Consider the following 24,300-nt stretch of genomic DNA (forward strand, 5'->3'; position numbering starts at 1 on the left):
TGGTAAGCAACACTTAAAAAAAGAATGAAGGAAATATTTATTTTCTATCTTTTAGGTCAAGACAGTGTTTTTGTACTCAATTGAGAACAAGGCAAATTCAACTGGAATTCACTGACTCATTTAAGTAAATAGTAGAACTGTATTGAGGAGAATCAGATATTGTTAAAATACACTATCTAGAGACTTATTTTGGAAATAACAAGTAAATGGCTGGTGAAGACAACTATATACACTTTGGGGAGATAATTTTTTTTTTAATTAAGAATGTATTGGATGAAATTTACTGCAGAATAGATAAAAAATCAGTAAATTAGAAAAGATATTAAATGTAAATGGACTAAAAACAAATGAAAAGATTCCTATATTAAATTAAAATATATATAAATTTACATGCTGCTTTTAAAAGACATATCCTTAAATAGAAGGATTCATAAACATTGAAAGTAAAAGAATTAAAAAAGACATACATGCCAAAGTATAGCTGGTATTGCTTTACATTATAACATACGTTTCAGGCAAAAAAAAATTATTAAAATAAACAAGAGCATTTTATAATGATAAAATATTTATTAGAAAAATTTAACCTCGAAATATATCTTAATAAATATACAAGGCAAAAACTGATAAAAATAAAAGGAAAATTTGACACAACCATATCTATCTATAAACACAGTGGAAAAGCTTAACATATGTCTCTCAGTAATTGATTATGCAAGCTAATTAAAATTGTTAATAGGATAAAGATGATTTCAAGAACACAATAAACAAATCTGACCCATTTGGTGCAAAGACAGGAGTATTATTTTCAAGCTCATTGTGTGAAGCCAGCCTAAACAATCTCACAAGCACATTACAAGAAAAAGCATACATAATACAATCTCTCATATTCATAGGTAAACAAAATATTAGCAAACCGAATATAGCAGTAACTAAAAGACTAAGACACCAAGACTAAAGTGGGCTTATTTCAGGAATGCACAGCTGATTACACTTTCAAAATTCAATCACTGACAAGCTGATCCTAAAATTCATATGGAAATGCAAGGAACCCAGAATAGCCAAAACAATCTTGAAAATGAACAAAGCTAGAGGACTTCTACTTCCTGGTTGTAGAATTACTACAAAGTGATAATAATCAAGACAGTGTAGCACTACTAGCATAATGACAACAGCTAGGTCAATGGAACAGAACTGAAAGTCCAGAAACAAGCCCTTACATTTACAGTCAATTGAGTTTTGACAAGGGTACTAAGAGGATTCAATAGGAAAAGAGTAACTTTTTCAACAAATAGTGCTGAGACAACTAGATGTCCATATAAAAGAATGAAATTAAACCCCCACCTCAGCTGCATATGAAAATTAACTTGAAATGGAACAAAGATTAAAACATAACAGCTAAAACTATAAAACTTCAAGGGGAAAACACAAGAGGAAATCTTTGTAATTTTCGGTTATGGTATGGTTTTAGATAACACTAAAAGCAAAAACGTGAAGTCTTTGCACATGCCTATGTCCTGAATGGTATTGCCTAGGTTTTCCTCTAAGGCTTTTATGGTTTTAGGTCTTATGTTTAAGTCTTTAATCCATCTTGAGTTAATTTTTGGATAAGGTGTAAGGAAGGGGTCCTGTTTCAGTTTTCTGCTAGCCAGTTTTCCCAACACCATTTATTAAACATGGAATCAATAGGGAATCCTTTCCCCGTTTCTTGTTTTTGTCAGGTTTGTCAAAGATCAGATGGTTGTAGATGTGTAGTATTATTTCTGAGGCCTGTGTTCTGATCTATATATCTATACACCAGTACCATGCTGCTTTGGTTACTGTAGCCTTGTAGAATAGTTTGAAGTCAGGTAGTACCATGCCTCCAGCTTTGTTCTTTTTGCCTAGGATTGTCTTGGCCATGTGGGCTCTTATTTGGTTTCATATGAAATTTAAAGTAGTTTTTTCTAAGTCTGTGAAGAAAGTCAAAGGTAGCTCGATGGAGATAGCATTGAATTTGTAAGTTACTTTAGGCAGTATGGCCACTTTCATGATATTGATTCTTCCTATCCATGAGCATGGAGTATTTTTTCATTTGTTGTGCCCTCTCTTATTTCCTTGAGCAGTGGTTTGTAGTTCTCCTTGAAGAGATCCTTCACCTCCATTGTAAGTTGTATTCCTAGGTATTTGACTCTCTTTGTAGCCACTGTGAATGAGAGTTGACACATGTTTTGGCTCCCTATTACTAGTGTATAAAAATGCTTGTGATTTTTGCATACTGATTTTGTATTCTGAGACTCTGCTGAAGTTGCTTATCAGTTTAGGAAGATTTGGGGCTGAGATGATGAGGTTTTCTAAATATACAATCATGTCATCTGCAAACAGAGACAATTTGACTTCCTCTCTTCCTATATGAATACCTTTTCTTTCTTTCTCTTGCCTGATTGCCATGGCCAGAACTACCATACTGTGTTGAATAGGAGTGGCGAAAGAAGGCATCCTTTGTGCCGGTTTTCAAAGAGAATGTTTTCAGCTCTCACCCATTCAGTATGATATTGGCCGTGGGTTTGTCATAAATAGTTCTTACTATTTTGAGATACATTCCATTAATACCTAGTTTATTGAGAGTTTTTTTTTAGCATGAAGGGGTGTTGAATTTTATGGAAGGCCCTTTCTGCATCTATTGAGATAATCATGTGATGTCATTGGTTATGTTTATGGGATGGATTACATTTATTGATTTGCATATGTTGAACCAGCCTTGAATCCCAGGGATGAAGCCAACTTGATCTTGGTGGATAAGCTTTGTGATGTGCTGCTGGATTTGGTTGCCAGTATTTTATTGAATATTTTCGCATTGATGTTCATCAGGGATACTGGCCAGAAATCAACTTGTTTTGTTGTGTCTCTGCCAGGTTTTGGTATCAGGATGATGCTGGCCTCATAAAATGAGTTAGGGAGGAGTCCCTCTTTTTCTACTGTTTGTAATAATTTCAGAAGGAATGGTACCAGCTCCTCTTAGTACCTCTGGTACAAATTCAGCTGTGAATCTGTCTGGTCCTGGGCTGTTTGGTTGGTAGGCTACTAATAGTTCTCTATTTCCTTCAATTCTGCTCTGATCTTAGTTATTTCTTATCTTCTGCTAGCTTTTGAATTTGTTTGTGAAGTCAGGGTGTTGATTTTAGATCTTTCCCACTTTCTGCTGTGGGCATTTAGTGCTATAAATTTCCCTTTAAACGCTGCTTTAGCTATGTCCCAGAGATTCTGGCACATTGTGTCTTTGTTTCCATTGGTTTCAAAGAACTTATTTCTGCCTTCATTTCATGATTTACCCAGCAGTCATTCAGGAGTAGGTTGTTCAGTTTCCATGTAGTTGTGCAGTTTTGAGTGAGTTTCTTAACCCTGAGTTCTAATTTGATTGCACTGTGGTCTGAGAGACTGTTTGTTATGATTTCCGTTCTTTTGCATTTGCTGAGGAGTGCATTACTTCCAATTATGTGGTCAATTTTAGCATAAGTGTGATGTGAGGCTGAGAAGAATGTATATTCTGTTGATTTGGGGTGCAGAATTCTATAAACATCTATTAGGTCTGCTTGGCCCTGAATATCCTTGTTAATTTTCTGTCTCATTAATCTGTCTAATATTGACAGTGAAATGTTAAAATCTCCAAATCTCCTACTATTATTGTATGGAAGTCTAAGTCTCTTTGTAGGTCTCTAAGAACTTGCTTTATGAATCTAGGTGCTCCTGTATTGGGTGTATATATATTTAGGATAGTTATCTCTTCTTGTTGCATTGATCCCTTTACCATTATATAATGCCCTTATCTCTTTTGATCTTTGTTGGTTTAAAGTCTGTTTTACTAGAGACTAGGATTGCAACTCCTGTTTTTATTTTTTTTCTTTTTTCTTTTGCTTTCCATTTGCTTGGTAAATATTCTTCCATCCCTTTATTTGAGCCTATGTGTGTCTTTGCACGTGAGATAGGTCTTCCAAATACAGCACACCGACAGGTCTTGACTCTATCCAGTTTGCCAGTCTGTGTCTTTCAATTGGGTCATTTAGCCCTTTTACATTTAAGGTTAATATTGTTATAGGTGAATCTGATCCTGTTGTTATGATGCTAGCTGGTTATTTTGCCCATTAGTTGATGCAATTTCTTCATAGTGTTGATGGTCTTTACAATTTGGTATGTTTTTGCAGTGGCTGGTACCAGTTGTTCCTTTCCATGTTTAGTGCTTCCCTCAGAAGCTCTTGTAAGGCAGGCCTGGTGGTGACAAAATCTCTCAGCATTTGCTTGTCTGCAAAGGATTTTATTTCACCTTTGCTTATGAAGCTTAGTTTGGCTGGATATGAAATTCTGCGTTGAAAATTTTTTTCCTTAAGAATGTTGAATATTGGACCCCGCTCCTCTTCTGGCTTGTAGGGTTTCTGAGAGATCCGCTGTTAGTCTGATGAACTTCCCTTTGTTACCCGGGTAACCCAACCTTTCTGTCTGGCTGCCCTTAACATTTTTTCCTTCATTTCAACCTTGGTGAATCCGACAATTATGTGTCTTGTGGTTGCTCTTCTCAAGAAGCATCTCTGTGATGTTCTCTGTATTTCCTGAATTTGAATGTTGGCCTGTCATGCTGGGTTGGGGAAGTTTTCCTGGATAACATCCTTAAGTGTGTTTTCCAACTTGGTTCCATTCTCCCTGTCACTTTCAGGTACACCAATCAAAAATAGGTTTGGTCTTTTCACATAGTCTCATATTTCTTGGAGGCTTTGTTCGTTCTTTTCATTCTTTTTTCTCTTTCCTCTAACCTTTTTTTGAAGTTCTTAGCTTCCCTACATTGGGTTAGAACATGCTCTTTAAGCTCAGAGGAGTTTGTTATTACTCACCTTCTGAAGCCTACTTCTATCAATTCATCAAACTCATTCTCCATCCAGTTTTGTTCCCTTGCCGGCGAGGAGTGGTGATCCTTTGGAGAAGAGGCATTCTGGTTTTGGGAATTTTCAGCCTTTTTGCGCTTTTTCCTCATCTTCGTGGATTTATCTACCTTTGGTCTTTGATGTTGGTGACTTTCAGATGGGTTTTTGTATGGGCGTCCTTTTTGTTGATATTGATGCTACTCCTTTCTGTATGTTAGTTTTCCTTCTAATAGTCAGGCCCCTCTGCTGCAGGTCTGTTGGAGTTTGCTAGAGGTCCATTCAAGACTCTGTTTGCCTGAGTATCACCAGCAGAAGCCGCAGAACAGCAAAGGTTGCTGCCTGTTCCTTCCTCTGGAAGCTTCATCCCAGAGGGGCACTGCCAGATGCCAGCCGGAGCTCTCTTGTATGAGGTGTCTCCCAGTCAGGAGGCAGAGGGGTCAGGGACTCACTTGAGGAGACAGTCCACGCTTTAGCAGAGCTTGAGCACTGTGCTGGGAGACATGCAGCTGTCTTCGGAGCCAACAGGCAGGAAGGTTTAAGTCTGCTAAAGCTGTGACCACAGCCACCCCTTCCCTAAGGCGCTCTGTCCCAGGAAGATGGGAATTTTATCTATAAGCCCCTGACTGGGGCTGCTGCCTTTCTTTCAGAGATGCCCTGCCCAAAAAGGAGGAATCTAGAGAGGCAGTCTGGCTACAGTAGCTTTGTGTGCTGCGATGGGTTCTGCACCCAGTTCAAACTTCCCAGTAGGTTTGTTTACACTGTGAGGGGAAAACCACCTACTCAAGCCTCAGTAATGGCAAATGCCCCTCCCCCACCAAGCTCGACCGTCCCAGATAGACTTCAGACTATGTGCTGGCAGTGAGAATTTCAAGCCAGTGGATCTTAGCTTGCTGGCCTCCTGGGGGTGGGATCTGCTGAGGTAGACCACTTGGCTCCCTAGTTTCAGCCCCCTTTGCAGGGTAGTGAATGGTTCTGTATCACTGGTGTTCCAGGAGCCACTGCGGTATGAAAAAACTCCTGCAGCTAGCTCGGTGTCTGCCCAAAGGGCCGCCTGGTTTAGTGCTTGAAACCCAGGGCCCTGGTGGTTTACATACCCTAGGGAATCTCCTAGTCTGTGGGATACAAAGACCACAGGAAAAGCGTAGTATCTGGGCTGGAATGCACCGTTCCTCAAGGCACAGTCCCTTGGCTAAAAGGAAGGGAGTTCCCTGACCCCTTGCACTTCCTGGGTGAGGAAACGCCCCACCCTGCTTTAGCTTGCCCTCCATGGGCTGCACCTACTATCTAACCAGTCCCAATGAGATGAACTGAGTACCTCAGTTGGAAATGCAGAAATCACCGGCCTTCTGAGTTATCTCCCTGGGAGCTGCAGACTGGAGGTGTTCCTATTCAGCCATCTTGCCAGCCACCATAGTCCTGTAACTTGTAGTTAAGGAGCTGGGTCACAAACTCAGGTCACGTGGCTATAGATGTCAGATGCCACACTTTTAGCTGCTATTCTAGATGCTTCCCCTACTGAGAAGATCTATCTGCTGGGAGGCACTGCAGCATGTTATCTCCTTGTTTGCTTAATCTTGCTTTCTACTTCTGTTTGTTGCTATCAAAAATTCCAAAATAACAGGGTTCAGGAGGGAGAATCTGGAGCTGACTGTTGGACAGGGAAAACTGTTTCTGTCCCTCGGATTAGGTGGTTCATCAGGGAGAGTCCATTTATTATTTTTAATTCCATATTTTATTTTATTCCATTTTATACAACCTACTTGAAAGGACAAAATTTTAGAAATGTATAATATTTTAGTGGTTAGGTTGGGGTGAGATAGAAGTGATTGTGGCTATAAGAAGGCAAGATGAGGGATCCTCCTGGGATGGAAATGTTCTGCATTTTGACTGTATCAATATCTTGGTTGTACTGTAGTTTTCTAAGATGTTACCACTGGAGGAAACTAGGGAAAGGTCCACAGTCTCTCTCTGCATTATTTCTTACAACTTCCTGTGAATTTACAATGAACTCAAACAGTATGATCTTTTTTAGATCAAAAAAAAATAAAACACCCTGGCTTGGGCATGATGATTACACTCGTACTCCCAGAACTTTGGGAGGCAGCAGCAGAAAGATCACTTGAGCCAGGGAGGTCCAGGCTGCAGTGAGCTAAACAGAGCAAGACCCAGAAAGATAAAACTCCAAGATCATGTAGCTAACAGCAGAGGTAAGACCTATATTTGGCTCTTTCATCCCTTTTTATCACATGAATGCTCCATCTCTACTTCAGGGCTAAAGCCCACTGAAAATATCTATTTTAAATATTAATATACTGGTCCTATAAACAGTTATATCCTATAAAAAGTAATCATCCAACTCCCTGAATTTCATTTTTTCATGCATTCAACAAATAAGTATTCGGTTGTTCACATGTAGCAGACATTGCACTAGGCTCCGGATATATAACAGTAAATATATTATTACATGCAGTTCTGAAGAAAGACTATAGGGGAAGTACTGGCCGTTAAGGGAGCATACAAACAGGACTAATTTTTCAGATTAGAGTGTTTGGAAGTCTTCTAAATATACATACATCAAAGTTGATACTTGAGCAACATTAACCAGAGAGGAAGGGATCAAAGAGTGTTTTTGGAAGAGTATATGGTATGTATAAAGGCTGTGAATTGGAGGTAAAAGGAAGGAAGCAAGCAGCAAGGAATTCTCAGTCTTCATCTTACTGGACCTATCAGTAATCACTCCCTCTTCATTAAATCTTTTTTTCCCCACTTAAATTCTTTTTTCTTTTTTGGTCGGGCACGGTGGCTCACGCCTGTAATCCCAGCACTTTGCGAGGCCGAGGAGGGTGGATCATTTGAGGTAAGGAGTTCAAGACCAGCCTGGCCAACATGGTGAAACCCCCTCTCTACTAAAAATAAAAAATAAAAAAATTAGCCAGGTGTGGTGGCAGGTCTTTGCCTGTAATCACAGCTACTGGGGAGGCTGAGGCAGGAGATCGGTTGAACCCAGGAGACGGGGGTTGCAGTGAGCCAAGTTCATGCCATTGTACTCCAGCCTGGGCGACAGAGAAAGACTCCATCTCAAAGAGAAAAAATGAAATTTTTTTTTTTTGAGACAAAGTCTTGCTCTGTCACTCTGCCTGGAGTACAGGGGTGCAATATTAGCTCTCTGTAACCTCAAACTCCTGGGCTCACACAACATCCTGCCTCAGCCCCTCAAGCAGCTTGGACTACAGGCATCTGCCACCACACCCGGCTAATTGTTTTTTTGTTTTTGTTTTTCTTTTTTGAGATGGAGTCTCGCTCTGTCACCCAGGCTAGAGTGCAGTGGTGCAATCTGGTCTCACTGCAACCTCCAGCTCCTGGGTTCAAGCAATTCTCCTGTCTCAGCCTCCCAAGGAGCTGGGCTTACAGGTGCCTGCCACTGTGCCCGGCTAATTTTTGTATTTTTAGTAGAGACGGGGTTACACCATCTTGGTCAGGACTTTTTTTTTTTATTTTTGTTGCAATAGGGTCTCATTACATTGCAAAGGCTGGTCTAGAACTCCTGGCCTTAAGCAATCCTTTCACCTCAGCCTCCAATTACTTTAAAAGGAAGAATATTGCAAACTTTCTTTCTACCGGCAACTGTTTTCAGACTAACAATAAAATAATTCTCACTTATTGAGTGACCTCTTTCTGTAAACCACTACGCTAGGAAATTTTAGAAGATCTCTCGCAATTCTCAAAACAACTCACAAAGATAAATATAATTATCCTCACATTAAGGACAAGAAAATTGAAAAATTCAGAAATGTTATATAACTTATACAAGGTTTAAAAGTTAGCAACTGGTGATATTAGGCCTAGAACTCAGGTTGGTCTAACTTAAAAGTCTGAATTTTTGCCATTATGCAACAATTGCCTCTCCAAATCACTGACTCAAGAAATACTTAAGAAGTACCTATTATGGCCAGGCATGATGGCTCACGCCTGTAATCCCAGCACTTTGGGAGGCTGAGACAGGCAGATCACCTGAGGTCAGGAGTTCGAGACCAGCCTCGCCAACATGGTGAAACCTCATCTCTACTAAAAGTATAAAAATTAGCCAGGCAAGGTGGTGGGCGCCTCTAATGCCAGCTACTTGGGAGGCTGAGACAGGAGAATCGCTTGAACCCAGGAGGCAGAGATTGCAATGAGCCAAGATTGTGCCACTGCATTCCAGCCTAGGCAACAAAGAGCAAACTTCATCTCAAAAAAAAAAAAAAAACAACAAATACCTCATATGTGCCAGACACTACAGAAGGTATTGGGTAAACAAAGATGAATTTGTGCCATTATGGCTTCACATCCAAGCCCAGGGGAAATGACAGCTGTAAATAACACAACACAATGCAATAAGTGCTATGAAAGTAGAATACATACAAGGCACTACACATAAGAGGGAACGCTGACTTTATACAGTAGCAAGTAATCAAAAAAGCCTTTACTTGTGAGAAAAAATGCTTGGTATGGTACACCTTACTTAAATACTGCCACTCACGCTAAAACTTGAAGAGTGGAGTCTGCAGACAGAGAATCACAATAAGGATATTCTAGGGAGTGTGGAAAGACAGTTTCTGGGGTGCCAGATGACTTTTTCTCCCCTGCGTGAGACACCCATGGGGAGCCATGGGTGGCCTCTGAGAAGAGAAGTCTGCTTATTGCCTTCATGTTTTTATGCCCCTAGAGCATAACAGCTCAGGGGCATGCCACAGGTTGCTGGGGAAATAACACTCCCTTGAAGGAGTGGAGTATAATCAAACATCTTGGCTTCTCCTGAAACCCACTCCCACCCATTTCAGTCCCGATAAGTTAAAGAACTTAAGTAATTTAGACACACGCCTTGGCTCGAGGAAATTCACAGAAACCGCCACTGCTATACATCTTATTGAACGATTAATCCTTTTCCTCTTCCCTTCCTACCCCTCCCATTTGCCCTAAGAACAAAGAGTTTGTAAACCAATAAATTGGGTGGAGGCCGAGAGCTTGGGGCCTTGAGCAAGCCTCCTACGCTGCAGTCCCCTGGACCTGTTTTAAACTCTTATTCTCTTTTTAATTCCTTTGTCTCTGCTGGACTTGGAGTACCTGCTGGGTGGTGTGGGGCTGGTTTCCCCAACAGGGAGAAAGACGCCACAGTTGCAAAGGCATAAAGTTTTAGAAAATCTGGCAAGGCACAGTGGCTCACGCGGGTAATCCCAGCACTTTGGAAGGCCGAGGCAGGCAGATCACCTGAGGTCAGGAGTTCAAGACCAGCCTGGAAATTAGCCAAGCTGAGATCGTGCCACTGCACTCCAGCCTGGGCGACAGAGTGAGATTCCATCTCAAAAGAAAAAGAAAAAAGAAGTTTTAGAAAATCCTAAGCAGTTTAGTATAGCTAAAGAATAAGATCCTCGTGACATGCAGTAAACGCCAAGTCAAGGAGGTGCCATGCTAAGAGTTTGGACTTTTCTCTGTAAGGAATTGGAAGCAATTTTTAAAGTATAATCAGGTTGCTATTTTACAAAGATTACTTTGTCAAGTTTAGAAAAATGAATGTGGGGGCAGGGATAACTTTTTAGAAGGCTACCACAAATAGTCCAGGTAATACAATTCATAATGTCTTGGCTTTAGACTCCTATATCTAATTACCTACCTGACACTTTGGATATCTTACAGTCATTTTTAGCTTAAATGTCCAAAACCAGTCTTGATTTCTCACCAAATCTGTGTGCCCCTGTAGTCTCAGTAAATAGTACAACCATGCAAGTTACTCAAACCAGGTTTCATTCCTGATTTCTCCCTTTCCCCAAACCACCAAGTTGAATCCACTTATTATTCATTATTCCCAAAATATTAATGTATCTCAAGTCTATCCATTTTTTTCCCCCAGTTCCACTGCTATCACCAAACCCAAGCCATCATCACCGCTCAACAGGATTAGCACAATAGCTCCCAACTGGACTCCTCTAAATTTCCCTTAATACCACTTGGTTTCCTTAAAATACTTACTGTAATTGGTAATTTTGTCTCTCACTTCTGTTAGAATGCCTTCATAAATCAGGGACCATAGACTTCCTTATGGTTTTATTTCAGGGCTCTAGCACCTAGCATCAGCCTGATTATAATATTAATAAAAAAGCAACAGACACTTATTATGTGTCAGGTACTATTTTAAGGGTTTTACATATATTAAATCATTTGATCCTCACAAGAGCCTCTAAGGTAGGTATTCTTATTATCTCAGTTTTACAGATAAGGAAACTGAGACACAGATGGTCAATTAATCTCCCCAAGGTAACACAAATAAATGACACAACAATCAAGCCTAGGCAGACTCCAGCCTATAGTCATGATTATTCAGTACCTCTTTTAGTAGTTGCTCAATAAATATTCCTTGAGCAAATAAACAAATGAGAGAATACAGAGAGGAGGAACAGATTTAGTGGTAAAGATTATGGGCTATGATTTGGAACATGCTGAATTTGAAGTACTTGGAGAAGGTTGTGAAGTACAGTGGGATAGTTGTAAGTTAGAGATAAGCATTTAGAAGTTATCAGGTTCTCCTGGAAGCCAGCTACAAAATACAATTGTCTGTATTTAAAAAGTGATTATACAATTTAAAAAATAAGATGGGCTTTTAAACTGTAACCATTTTGGTCGAATTCTTTCTTTTGTTTTGACAAAGAGTTTCGTTCTTGTTGCCCAGGCTGGAGTGCAATGGCACAATCTCAGGTCACTGCAATCTGGGCCTCCCGGGTTCTAGCTCCTGCCTCAGCCTCCTGAGTAGCTGGAACTACAGGCATGCACCCCCACGGCTGGCTAATTTTATGTATTTTAGTAGAGATGTGGTTTCACCATGTTGGTCAGGCTGGTCTCGAACTCCTGACCTCTGGTGATCCACCGCCTCGGCCTCTCAAAGTGCTAAGATTATAGGAGTGAGCCACCGCGACTGGCCTGTAGAATTCTATAATAGAAATATGTTTTAACAAAGATAGAATGACCCACTGAGCCTCGATGACACCCATGAACAATTCTGTATTGTTACTATGAAATGAAATATTTGGCTTTCTTTAAGAAGTCACACTTGGCATCTATATAAATGTCAAACTTGCATTTTGTTAAAATATAAAAGTGCAGAGATTTTTAACTTGACAAAAATCTAATAGATTACAAGAAGAGCTGAAAATAACAAGAAAATGACAGAAAAAGAAGAGCGGGAGCACAACTTACCTCTAGACACCTGAACATATTATTACAAAGTTACAGAAATTAAGATAATGGGTATGGTACAAGTCAAAGAAAAGAGAGAACAATGAAAAAGAACAGTGTCCAAAAAGAACCACGTATAAATGAGAATTGTGAATATGATAAATTGGTATTTTAAATTAATGGGTGTGGAGAGATGATTTACTAAATGGTATTGGGTTTAGCCTAAAAAAGATTTTTATTTTGTTCCTTATACCAAAAAAATTACAGCTAAATTATAAAATACAAAAAAAGTTTTAATCAGATACATAATATTTTTTACTAATCTGGGGTGGGGCAAGCATTTCTAAGCATCACAAATAAATTAGAAGCTAGAAAAAAAAAGACAGATAGATTTGGACACTAAAATAATTTAAACTTCTAAGAAAAAAATTAAAAAGTTAAAAGATATTTCAAAATGGGAGTAAAGACGTGAGAAATATGTGACAAAGAATTAACAGCCTATGCAGTAATTTTCTTTTTTTTTTTTTTTTGAGGCGGAGTCTCGCTCTGTCGCCCAGACTGGAGTGCAGTGGCCGGATCTCAGCTCACTGCAAGCTCCGCCTCCCGGGTTTACGCCATTCTCCTGCCTCAGCCTCCCGAGTAGCTGGGACTACAGGCGCCCACCACCTCGCCCGGCTAGTTTTTGTATTTTTAGTAGAGACGGGGTTTCACCGTGTTAGCCAGGATGGTCTCGATCTCCTGACCTCGTGATCCGCCCGTCTCGGCCTCCCAAAGTGCTGGGATTACAGGCTTGAGCCACCGCGCCCGGCCGCAGTAATTTTTAAAAAATATTAAGAGACGGCGCGCCCGGCCGCAGTAATTTTTAAAAAATATTAAGAGACGGCCGGGCGCGGTGGCTCAAGCCTGTAATCCCAGCACTTTGGGAGGCCGAGACGGGCGGATCACGAGGTCAGGAGATCGAGACCATCCTGGCTAACACGGTGAAACCCCGTCTCTACTAAAAATACAAAAAACTAGCCGGGCGAGGTGGCGGGCGCCTGTAGTCCCAGCCACTCAGGAGGCTGAGGCAGGAGAATGGCGTCAGTGAGCTGAGATCCGGCCACTGCACTCCAGCCTGGGCGACAGAGCGAGACTCCGTCTCAAAAAAAAAAAAAAAAAAAAAATTAAGAGACAATGACAGCAACAGGCTACTCAAAAAAGACAACACCAAAGGATAATAAACATAAGAAAGATGCTCCACATCAATAGAATTCAACTAGATACAAATAAAATATAATGAGCCATCGCTGTTTACGATCAGATTGAAGAGTAAAACACGGGGAATGGGTGCTCTCAAACATCATTAGTAGGAAAGAAAATGGGAACATCCTTTCTGAAGAGCAACTTAGAAATCACAGAGTATCTGTGGCTAAATAAACCTACTTCTAAAAGGTTAGATTCAAGGATAATCAGGGAAGCATACAAGAGAGCGCACATGACAGTGTTACCTATAAAACCTAGTCTGTTCAGCAATTGCACTTCTGGGTATATACAATGACTAACGCCTGTAATCCCAGCACTTTGGGAGGCCGAGGAGGGTAGATCACCTGAGGTCAGGAGTTCAAGACCTGCCTGGCCAAAATAGCGAAACCCTGTCTCCACCAAAAATTTAAAAATTAGCCGGTCGTGGTGGTGCGTGCCTGTAATCCCAGCTACTCAAGATGGTGAGACAGGAGAATCACTTGAACCCAGGAAGAGGAGGTTGCAGTGGGCCAGGATCACACCACTGCACTCCATTCTGGGCAACAAGAGCAAAACTCTGTATCAAAAAAAAAAAAAAAAAGGAAATCCTATCATGCTCTGCACCGATGAACCTTGAAGACATTATGGAAACTGAAATAAATTAGCCACAAAAAGTCAAATAGTGTATTACATGATTCCACTTTTACATGAGGTATCTAAAGTATGTAGTCAAATTCAGAAACAAAAATAGAATGGTGGCTGTGGGGCAAAGGATACAAGGGGAGATGCAGTTATTGTTTGGTAAGTATAGAATTTCACATCTGCAAGATGAAAAAGTTCTAGAGATCTATTGCACAAGGTACATTTAATTGTACTTGCGGACTAAGCTCTGATTTTTTTTTTTTTTTTTGAGATGGAGTCTCGCTGTGTCGCCCAGGCTAGAGTACAGTGGCACTATCTCGGCTCATTGCAACCTCCGCCTCTGTCAAGCCATTCTCCTGCCTCGGCCTCCTGAGTAGCTGGGATTACAGGCGCACACCACCACACTAGGCTAATTTTTGTATGTTTAGTAGGGACGGGGTTTCACCATGTTGGCCAGGCTGGTCTTGAACTCCCGACCTCAAGTAAACCGCCTGCCTCGGCCTCCCAAAGTGCTGGGATTACAGGTGTGAGCCAACGCACCCAAACTGATATTTTTTATCTTAACCAAATTCCTACCTAAGGGGTCTAGGGAATCATGCCCTACAAACCATAAATTCTCATTAGGTGGGTTTTATTTGACCCTATATATTGTGATTTACTTTTCAATCTGACTCTGGCCTAACATTATGAGACAAGGAAGAAATGTTTAACACCAAAATATATTTCCTTGCCATACCTTAAAATTGTCCTGCAAAGCCTGTTGTAGGAAAAATCCATATTCTATAGCGAATCCCCTTCCCACTTTGTTTTCCTTCCTTCCCAAATCCAGGAGATAATCAACTAAGAGCCAGACACCCTTTTAAGTCCAATAAAAAACAATTTACAACCTGCTCTCTCTGCAGTCTGCTATCTAAGAGCTTCCTCTGCTCAGTAAAATTTGGTCTCCACAATCTTTTATCTTTAACCTGAGCATTCCTTTCTGTCAATCCCAGGTCTTCAGACAACCTCAACCAATTGTCAACCAGAAAATGTTTAAATTTACCTATAGCCTGGAAGTCCCGACTTTGAGTTGTCCTGCTTTTCTAAACCAAACAAATGTATTTCTTAAATATATTTGATTGATGTCTCATGCCTCCCTAAAATACAAAACCAAGCTGTACCCCAACCACCTTGGGCACATGTTCTCAGGACCTCCCGAGGGCTGTGTCACGGGGCCATGGTCACTCATATTTGGGTCAGTATAAATTGCCTCATATTTTACAGAGTTTGACTGTTTTTGTCAACAATCATCTGGCACCCATTCGTGGGGCCTCAGAGAAGACTCAGGGTCATACTATACACTTAAAAATGGTTAAGATGGCCAGGCACGGTGGCTCACACCTGTAATCCCAGCACTTTGGGAGGCTGAGGTGGGTGGAGCACTTGAGGTCAGGAGTTCGAGACCAGTGTGGGCTAACATGGTGAAACCCCCTCTCTACTAAAAATACAATAGCCAGGCATAGTGGTGCAGGCCTGTAATCCCAGCTACTAAGGACGCTGACACATGAGAATCACTTGAACCCAGGAGGCAGAGGTTGCAGTGAGCCACTGTACTCCAGTCTGGGAGACAGAGCAAGACTCTGTCTCAAAATAAAAAAAGAAAAAAAATAAGTTGATAAATTCTGCTATGCGTTTTTAACACAATAAAAAATAAATTATTAATTGAAAACCATGTAAATACCCATCAGCAGGGAATTGGTCATGCTACAGCTATACAATAAAGTAGCCATCAAAAATGATAATACTGATACCTATTCAGTTATACTCATAGCCCATTCTTGCAAGTTTTTTCAATATAAAAAAAGCAAAGTATTATATCATAAAACATGCGTCCATATCTGTAACTAAAGACAGAGGTATATGTAAACAGTGGCATCTCTAGGTAATAGGATTGCAGATGACCTTTACTTTCTTTTTTATATTTTCCTGTGTGGACTAAGTATTAAGTACATGGCAAAAGATGGCTTAAAAGAGGAAGTGACTGCCACCATTGGCTCCAGAATCCTGGGATGGCATTTTGTTTCCCTCATCACTATGTGTCTGGCACATGTTGAAGGATTAATAAAAATTTGAGAGGCAAAATGAACAGTGGTTAAGAGTTCAGGAATCAGACAGGCCTGGATATGAATCTCAACTCAAATTTATTGAATAGGGGCCTCATACTTTAAAGCTCTTTTTTTTGGTTTGTTTGTTTGTTTGTTTGAGATAGAGTCTCCTGTGTTGCCCCAGGCTGGAGTGCAGTGGCTCAATCACAGCTCATTGCAGCTTTGAGCTCCTAGGTCCCAGCAATTCCCTCACCTGAGCCTCCTGTGTAGCTGGACCACAGCTGTGCACCACCAAGCCCAGCTAATTTTATTTTTTGTAGAGACCGAGATTTCCTATGTTGCCCAGGCTGGTCTAGAACTGCTAGACTCAAGTGACTCTCTTGCTTTGACATCTCAAAGTGCTGGGATTACAGGTGTGAGCCACCAGGTCAGACATCTACAATTCTTATTTAACTTCATTGAGCCTCACTTTCTTCAACTATAAAAATGTCAAGAAGACCTAACAGATTGTTGCAAGGAAAATGTACTTATCACACAAAACATCATTTCTGGCTCAAATGAAACTCAGTAAAATGATGGCCATCATTACTGTTTAGCGACTCAATTTACACTGGAAGAACTCCAGACACAAACAAATAAAAAAAAACTAAGCATCTACAGAAGACTGCATTGCTAAATTATCACTGAATATCCTAATTGCATTAAAAAGCAAGAGACAACACTTTGCCTGGTAGATCTACAAAAATGTCTTGCTGCAAGGTATGGTTACATTCCTGTATCTAGCAGGATTACACTATAAAATTTACCATCTACTTTGTATATAAACATCACTCATGAGTATTGGACACAGATTAGTGCTTTAGTAAAAATAAGGCAAAGAGGAAAACGTGCTTGTTTTAATCCAAAGGTAGAATGTGAAGAGACCAAATAAACATACAAAATGTGACTAAAGACTTGACTTAGAGAGAGATAAAAAGAGTAAGTGACATTACAATTTTGTTTAGCCTCTCTCTTCCTCACCACTTTTGGACAAGGAGCCTGTCTACAAAGTCTGGTATAGTACCCAATACAGTGTAAGCGCTCATACCATAAATACAAGAGGATTTATAAGAGAAAATCTCACTAAAATCATGGAGTAAACTGAATTAGAATTTATCTGAGAAAGTCTCAGTCAAAATAATAAAGGAAAGAGTTTAAGAATAAAGGGCACACGCATAGGGAGGGAAAAGCCTTTTCTGTAACTTGCATCTCCTTTATTCAATAAGTTTTCCTGGGGACCTTATACAGTCACCCTTGAACTCTGAAGAAGGCATAAACCAGGGCCTGACCGTGCTAAGATTATTAGGCTGTGGGTTCCTTAACCCTTTTAGTGATGCCTTTATCCATTGGTGTATTATAGTTGGCACCCTGTAGTCACGTTTTTTTTTTTTTTGAGACAGAGTCTGGCTCTGTCGCCCAGGCTGCTGGAGTGCAGTGGCCAGATCTCAGCTCACTGCAAGCTCCGCCTCCCGGGTTTACGCCATTCTCCTGCCTCAGCCTCCCGAGTAGCTGGGACTACAGGCGCCTGCCACCTCACCCGGCTAGTTTTTTGTATTTTTTAGTAGAGACAGGGTTTCACCGTGTTAGCCAGGATGGTCTTGATCTCCTGACCTCGTGATCCGCCCGTCTCGGCCTCCCAAAGTGCTGGGATTACAGGCTTGAGCTACCGCGCCCGGCCCACGTTTTTTGTTTTTGATTTTGAGATGGAGTCTCGCTCTGTCACCCAGGCTGGAGTGCAGTGGTGCGATCTTGGGTCACTGTAACCACTTCTCAAGTTCAAGCGATTCTCCTGCCTCAGCCTCCCGTGTAGCTGGGACTACAGATCCCTGCCACCACGTCCGCTAATGTGTGTGGGTGTTTTTTTAGTAGACACAGGGTTTCACCATGTTGCCCAGGCTGATCTCGAACTCCTGACCTCAAGTAATCCGCCCGCCTCGGCCTCCCAAAGTACTAGGATTACAGGCCTGAGCCACCGCGCCTGTCCGCCACTCGTTTAATAAATGGTCGTTACTCAAAGAATGGTGATGGGGCCACTCTTGATTATCAATCCTTCAAACAGAAAAGCCCTTTTATGTGACTTTTTTCCTTCAAAGCTGACTTTAGACGTGTGTTTGCGGCCGGGCGCGGTGGCTCATGCCTATAATCCCAGCACTTTGGGAGGCCAAGGTGGGCAGATCATGAGGTCAGGAGATCGAGACCATCCTGGCTAACGTGGTGAAACCCTGTCTCTACTAAAAATACAAAAAAATTAGCCAGGCGTGGTGGCGCACGCCTGTAATCCCAGTACTCGGGAGGCTGAGACAGGAGAATGGCGTGAACCCGGGAGGCGAGGGTTGCAGTGAGCCGAGATCCCGCCACTGCACTCCATCCTGGCGACAGAGCAAGACTCCGTTTCAAAAAAAAAAAAGTGTGTCTGTAAATGTGGGAGGAGTTGGTTCAGAACTTCGGAGCCCTGTCTTTACAGTTCGAACTGACCACACGAAGACTAAAGGCATTAGAGGTACTTTCTACAAATTTAGCACTGCAATCTAAGGGCCAGCAGGCCGAGACGCCCGCGATTTGAAGGCCCGGGTGGAGACAGTATGAGGGCCCTGGGAATTACCCCCATCCCATGTCACCCACTCTTTCTTAAAATGCCATTAAATTCCGTTCAACTTTTTATCTCCCATGCAAGAAACTAGGGACTTGCCCGCCACGCCACTTCCAGACAGTCACACCTGGCGTATTCGCCGCAGCATCTCCAACTCCCGCCACAGGTTTGGGACGCGTCCGCCCCTAAGCGGAAGTGACGTTCAACGGGACTACGTGAAAGTAGACGAGTTTAAATACGTACTAATAATTTAAAACCCGTATGGTGTTTTCAGGAAACTCTTCTGCCTACCCTTCTTCCATCATTTCTCTCCTGCTAGGGTTGTGAAAAGGGCTCAGTACAGCCTCGCGACAACTCGTTCTCCTCCTTAATTCCAAGTCATTCAAAACTCTGTCCCTTTTCATTGGCTGAGGCGGCGGCATGGGTACCTCTCAGAACTACAATTCCAGCCAAGCACCGCGACAAGTGAACGGAGGAGAGGTTATGAGCAGGGGAAAAGCGTATTGGGAATTGTAGTCCACTCCAGGTCGAAAAGAGCAATCACCCGCCCTCCGCCACCGACGCTGGAGAAACCAGGAGTTCGTTTCAGAACCCGTTAGCGCTAAGGGGAGGAGCCAAGCCCTTAAGCAGCATGCCTTACTTTGCCCCACATGGAGGATAATTTTCCTTTACCCCTAAAAAGCACTATGAATACCCCCTGAGGAAATATGGTTGTCTTTTAAATACCTCGAGTCAGTAAAAACTCACGAAACTCCCTCACCTCAGGATCCAACTCGTGGGAAAAGGTAGCTCTTTCACAAGTGGGCAAAATGGCTGTCCTCCTAGTTTTACCATTGGTTGGCTTTTGCGCCCTTCAAGGGCGGTTACTTATCACGGATTGGTTCTTTTCCTCTTGAGGTTGGAGGACGATTTGGCACGGCTCTCCGAGGCCTGGGAGGAGGTAAAGGGGTGGAGAGAAGGCAGTTTTTTCAAGCGTGATTGGGCAACACTCATGTCACTCCGGGGTCGTACAACCTATGAGTAGTCGGCTGCCGCTCAAAGAGAACGAAGAGGCGGGGCTAGTGCGCGGTGGGAAGGGGCGGGATTCTGCCAGCCGCGGCTGCCGCTGGAGCCGGTGTCCGGGCTGGTGATGGGGTTAATTCCCTTTCGTAAGACTCTTACTTGCACCCACCCAGCCCCGCCGTCGCCCCGCCGCGCCGCGCTCCAACCGCCTCCTCCTCCTCAGTAACGCGGGTAAGAGATGCCCTCCCCTCCCCCGTCCAGCTCCCCGGGAATAACGCGCCTCGCTCCCCTCCCCCGCCCGCCAACCGGTAGCGCTAACGGAGAAGGAGGCAGGCAGGGGAGAGATGCGGTGTGTGAGAAGGTGGCCTTCCCCGCCGCGTCGTCGGCGCTCCAGCCAGGGCCTTCCGACGTCCCGCTGCTGCCAGCCCGCCGTTAGGTCGGGTTCCGAGTGAGCCAGTCTCGCCTGGCCCGCGGCTGCGGCTGCGGCTGCAGCTGCAGCTGCAGCCACTACCTTGTGCCCACCGCCCCCACTCGGGGGCCATGTGAAAAGCAAACCCCTCGAGGCCTAGCGGAGGAGGCAGGGGAAAGATTCCCGAGTCTCTGCCATGGCTGCTGCTGCTGTCTCCGCGGCTGCTCTTGCAGCCCCAGGGACTCGGGAGCCAGCCACAGCAGGCCTGCCAGGAGCGTGGTGCTGCTCTCTCGGGTGGCTGGCGCCGGTGCCCCGGGCTCCCACGGCCGCATCCCCTGGCCTTGCACCAAGAGAATTTTCAGCCTCGACCGGTTGGTGAAATGTAGGTACATTTTCCCTGTGGTACCAGCAAAAGCACAATGGGAATATTAAAAAGAAAGTTGAATGATTGTCAGTGTCACGGTCCCCCGGGATCACATTTACACACGTTTTGATGACTGAGCCTTAGGCTGCCAACAAATCTTTGTGTGTTTTGAAGTTTTTTGGTGTTTTGTTTTGTTTTGTTGTTGTGATTAGGTCCAAAGGGTGCCTCTGTTGAGCTTGTTTTTATAAAGAAACTTAAATTATTGGGACTATCATGCTCCGTGTGTAATTGTCCTGGGATAGTAAGTTGACTAAGTAAAAGGTAAAGAGGTGCTTTCCAAATTAGGATTAGTGAACAGTAAATGGTTTTTCTAATAAAATTTTCTAAATATATGTATCTTCATGATTATGGTTTACCTAATTGTAACTTTAAGAAACCCTTTTTAGCTTAAATGTCATTGATGACAAAAACTTTTAAATGAAAAGATGGTTAAAGTCAAACTGGAAATCTACCCGTTTATAATATTTGAAACAAGATCTTCTAAGTATTTAGTAGGATACCAGTCTGACAGGAATAATTGGACACCTCTCAATTTCTAAAAATTTGGCATATTTGGCTATTTTTAGGGCATTCTGTTAAGATTTCTTCATCACCTTTTGATCGAGTGCTTGTCTTTTCAAATACCACTCTGTTTTTATGCCTGGAAGAATATGTCTTTAAATCATGGATTCTATAGTCTGTAGTAGACATACCTGTGATCAGAGTTAAAATTCTAGACTCATTTCTGAGGTTTACTTGTTGGCAGAATAAACCTGGGTTCTGAAGAAATATCTGAGTTTTGATCATTTCTTCAGGGTCTGAGAAGACTATGGTGGCTTAATGGTCTTCTATATTCCATAACTAGTACACCTGGATACAGGATTGACATAGATACGTTCGGGTCCTGGAGGAAATTTGGGTATCTATTAAGAAATGAAAACTGCCAGCCACATAGTAGTCACCTGTAGTCCCTGCTACTCAGGAGTATGAGGTGAGAGGATCGCTTGAGCCCAGGAGTTCAAGGCCAGCCTAGACAGTATAGCAGAACATCGTCTCAAAAAAAAAATAAATACATAGCCTTAGAAGGTAAGTCCCCTGAGATCCCCACAAAGTTCCTGTAACATATATTGCCAGCTGCCAGCATAGTACTTTCCAAAACTTAAGAGTTAATTGATAAATTATACAATTGATACTTTCAGATCTTGAGTGATTTATATAGAGAAAAGCTGTTGAAAATTTAGGAGTCGTCTACATTTTCTTCCTGGCTGTTGGATCCCTCCATGAACCTCAGTTCGGTTTCCTCATCTGTAAAATGAGGATGATAATGCTTAACTTAGAAAGTTATGAAAATTAGAGATAAATATATAATAACGGCCGGGCGCAGTGGCTCACACCTGTAATCCTAGCACTTTGGGAGACTGAGGAAGGCGGATCACCTGAGGTCGGGAGTTGGAGACCAGCCTGACCAACATGGAGAAACCCCATCTCTACTAAAAATACAAAAAATTACTTGCATGTGGTGGTGGGCACCTGTAATCTCAGCTACTCGGGAGGCTGGGGCAGGAGAATCGCTTAACCAGGGAGGCAGTGGTGAGTGGAGATCAGGCCATTGAACTCCAGCCTGGGCAACAAGAGTGAAACTCCATCTTAAAAACAAAGAAAACAGAAAATTAGAGATAAAGTATGTAAATCCCCTAGCATTGAGCCTGACACAGTTTGTGCAATTAAATATTAAATTTATTATTTTCATGCATATTTAGAGAATGGGTTTGTTGTTCATATGCTGAGGGTGTTGTTGCAGCCTTCGAACACATTCTGTTACTGAAGAGTACCACAGGCATATTAATTTAAATAGTGACTTAAGCACAGTTTGTGGCTAGTTATTTTTGATTACCTTATGGAAGTTTTTTTGACTTTGAATTAAAATGCAAGTGTCTTTGGAATATGTTTCAAATGGATTATTGGGAATAATAATTAGTGTACTCCATGTAGTGGTTAACTATTGTAATATCTTTTAAATTTTATTTAGCTGATACATGTTTCAAGCTCTAGTTTATATACATGCTATCCATATTCATTGTGCTACCAGGCGACATTTGAACTATTTAATACAGAGTTAATATTAAGCAAATCATTTGAAATTGTTATGACCATATGTGATACAGTTTTGTTGCTGTTTTTTAATTCTCCTTATTTATCAATACTTCAGTGTTCCTTTTCTGTGAAACAACTCGTGAGAGATGCTATTCCTTTCTCTTCCTAGGCATTTCTGAAAATTTACTGAGTCTTCACACATAATAGTGTTCTTAGAATTTCTATAGTTAAACAGATTTAAGGTTAGCATGAAGATGATTATATTACGAAGTCTTTTCTGACAGGAATGCATAGTCAGAGTTCAAAACAAGCTGCACCTTAAGCAAAATAATGAGCTGAGGTATATATGGTGGGCCTCCCAAGTCATTGGACCTCGTACAAATGGGTGCTCCTCCAAGGAGGTGTTACATGATAGTAGCAATAGAAAATTATATAAACTTGAAATGAGATTTGTCAAATATTATTCAGAAGATGTGCATTGCCATGCATTGCAAGTAATAGGTTTTTCTTTTTCTTTTTTTGAACTGGTACTTTAGTGTACCTAATTACATCTATTTGAGTTAGTATTGTTTTAATTTCTCAGCAATAAAGTAGTGAAAATTGGTAGCAGTTTTGTTTTTCCCATTCTTGGAAAATGTTACAGTGATGAACAAGGCTTGGTAGGTTTGTAAAATACTATTGCTATTTGAATTAGAAAATTTCACTATTGACTTTCCATATTCTATTGTAAATAAGTTGGGGAATTAGTGTGTCAAGGAGGCGTAGTAACAAATGGTAATATAATTTTCAAATAGCTATTGCAGCACCAAACCGCAGAATCAGTACTCTGTCTTTATAACCACATTTGCCTATAGGGATAATTTATTTCTTATAACTTAAGATAACTAAAGTGAAGGGCCGGGCAGGGTGGCTCACGCCTGTAATCCCAGCACTTTGGGAGGCCGAGACAGGCAGATCACAAGGTCAGCAGTTCGAGACCAGCCTGGCCAGTATGGTGAAACCCCATCTCTACTAAAATTACAAAAATTAGTAGGGCGTGTTGGTGGGCGCCTGTAGTCCCAGCTACTTGGGAGGCTGAGTCAGGAGAATCGCTTGAATCTGGGAGGCGGAGGTTGCGGTGAGCCAAGATCGCGCCACCGCACTCCAGCCTAGCGACAGAGCAAGATTTTGTCTCAAAAATAAATAAATAAATAAATAAATAAAATGGAATGAGATGGCTATTGTGAAGAGAAGGAAGTCAGTTTTTTCTCTGTATAATTGTAAACTTTAAAAAAAAATCATCTTAAGACTTAATCCTTAAGACTTCCTGTAATGTTTAATAATATGGACATGTGCAAAGAATTAAATCGTATAATTAAACAAAATTTTGTCAAGTTAACTTTGCTTCTCAAATAAGGAAGTTATATAATTAAACACATTTACTTGTACCTAATAAGACATTAGTGTCTCATGAATGTATGTCATTTCCAGAATTTAATTCAATTAGTTATTGGCTGAGGGTTGAAATAGAGATGAAACTAAATCCTGGCCCAAAGCTAGTTTTGTACCTTATTTTCCAGCAATTTGTTTTTTTATATCTAGGTTTCATCTTTAATATTTTGCCTCATCTTACCCATTCTTAGTCTCCATACACACATATTAACTTAAATTTCTTTTTCTGAGAATTTTGAAAGCCTATAGTTTATGATCTTTGTTCCCTCTTTGCCTTGTGAATTTTATAT

At 41.6% G+C, this 24,300-nt stretch overlaps 2 protein-coding genes across 3 annotated transcripts in view; one reads left to right on the plus strand and one right to left on the minus strand.

Annotated features, from left to right (window-relative positions):
* The window catches only part of ZRANB3 (zinc finger, RAN-binding domain containing 3), a 343,238-nt gene extending 324,397 nt beyond the window's left edge, over window positions 1-18,841 (minus strand). The window contains exon 1 of the mRNA XM_011937745.1: window positions 18,771-18,841. The gene's annotated coding sequence lies outside the window, so the exon portion shown is untranslated. The remainder of the gene's footprint in view (window positions 1-18,770) is intronic.
* Window positions 18,842-19,725: 884 nt separating this feature from the next.
* Window positions 19,726-24,300, plus strand: part of R3HDM1 (R3H domain containing 1) — a 200,677-nt gene continuing 196,102 nt past the window's right edge. For both annotated transcript variants that reach the window (XM_011937729.1, XM_011937730.1), the window contains exon 1: window positions 19,726-19,904. The gene's annotated coding sequence lies outside the window, so the exon portion shown is untranslated. The remainder of the gene's footprint in view (window positions 19,905-24,300) is intronic.

The sequence above is a fragment of the Colobus angolensis genome, unplaced genomic scaffold (genome assembly GCF_000951035.1).
Source record: "Colobus angolensis palliatus isolate OR3802 unplaced genomic scaffold, Cang.pa_1.0 Scaffold168, whole genome shotgun sequence".
Taxonomy (NCBI): Eukaryota; Metazoa; Chordata; class Mammalia; order Primates; family Cercopithecidae; genus Colobus; species Colobus angolensis.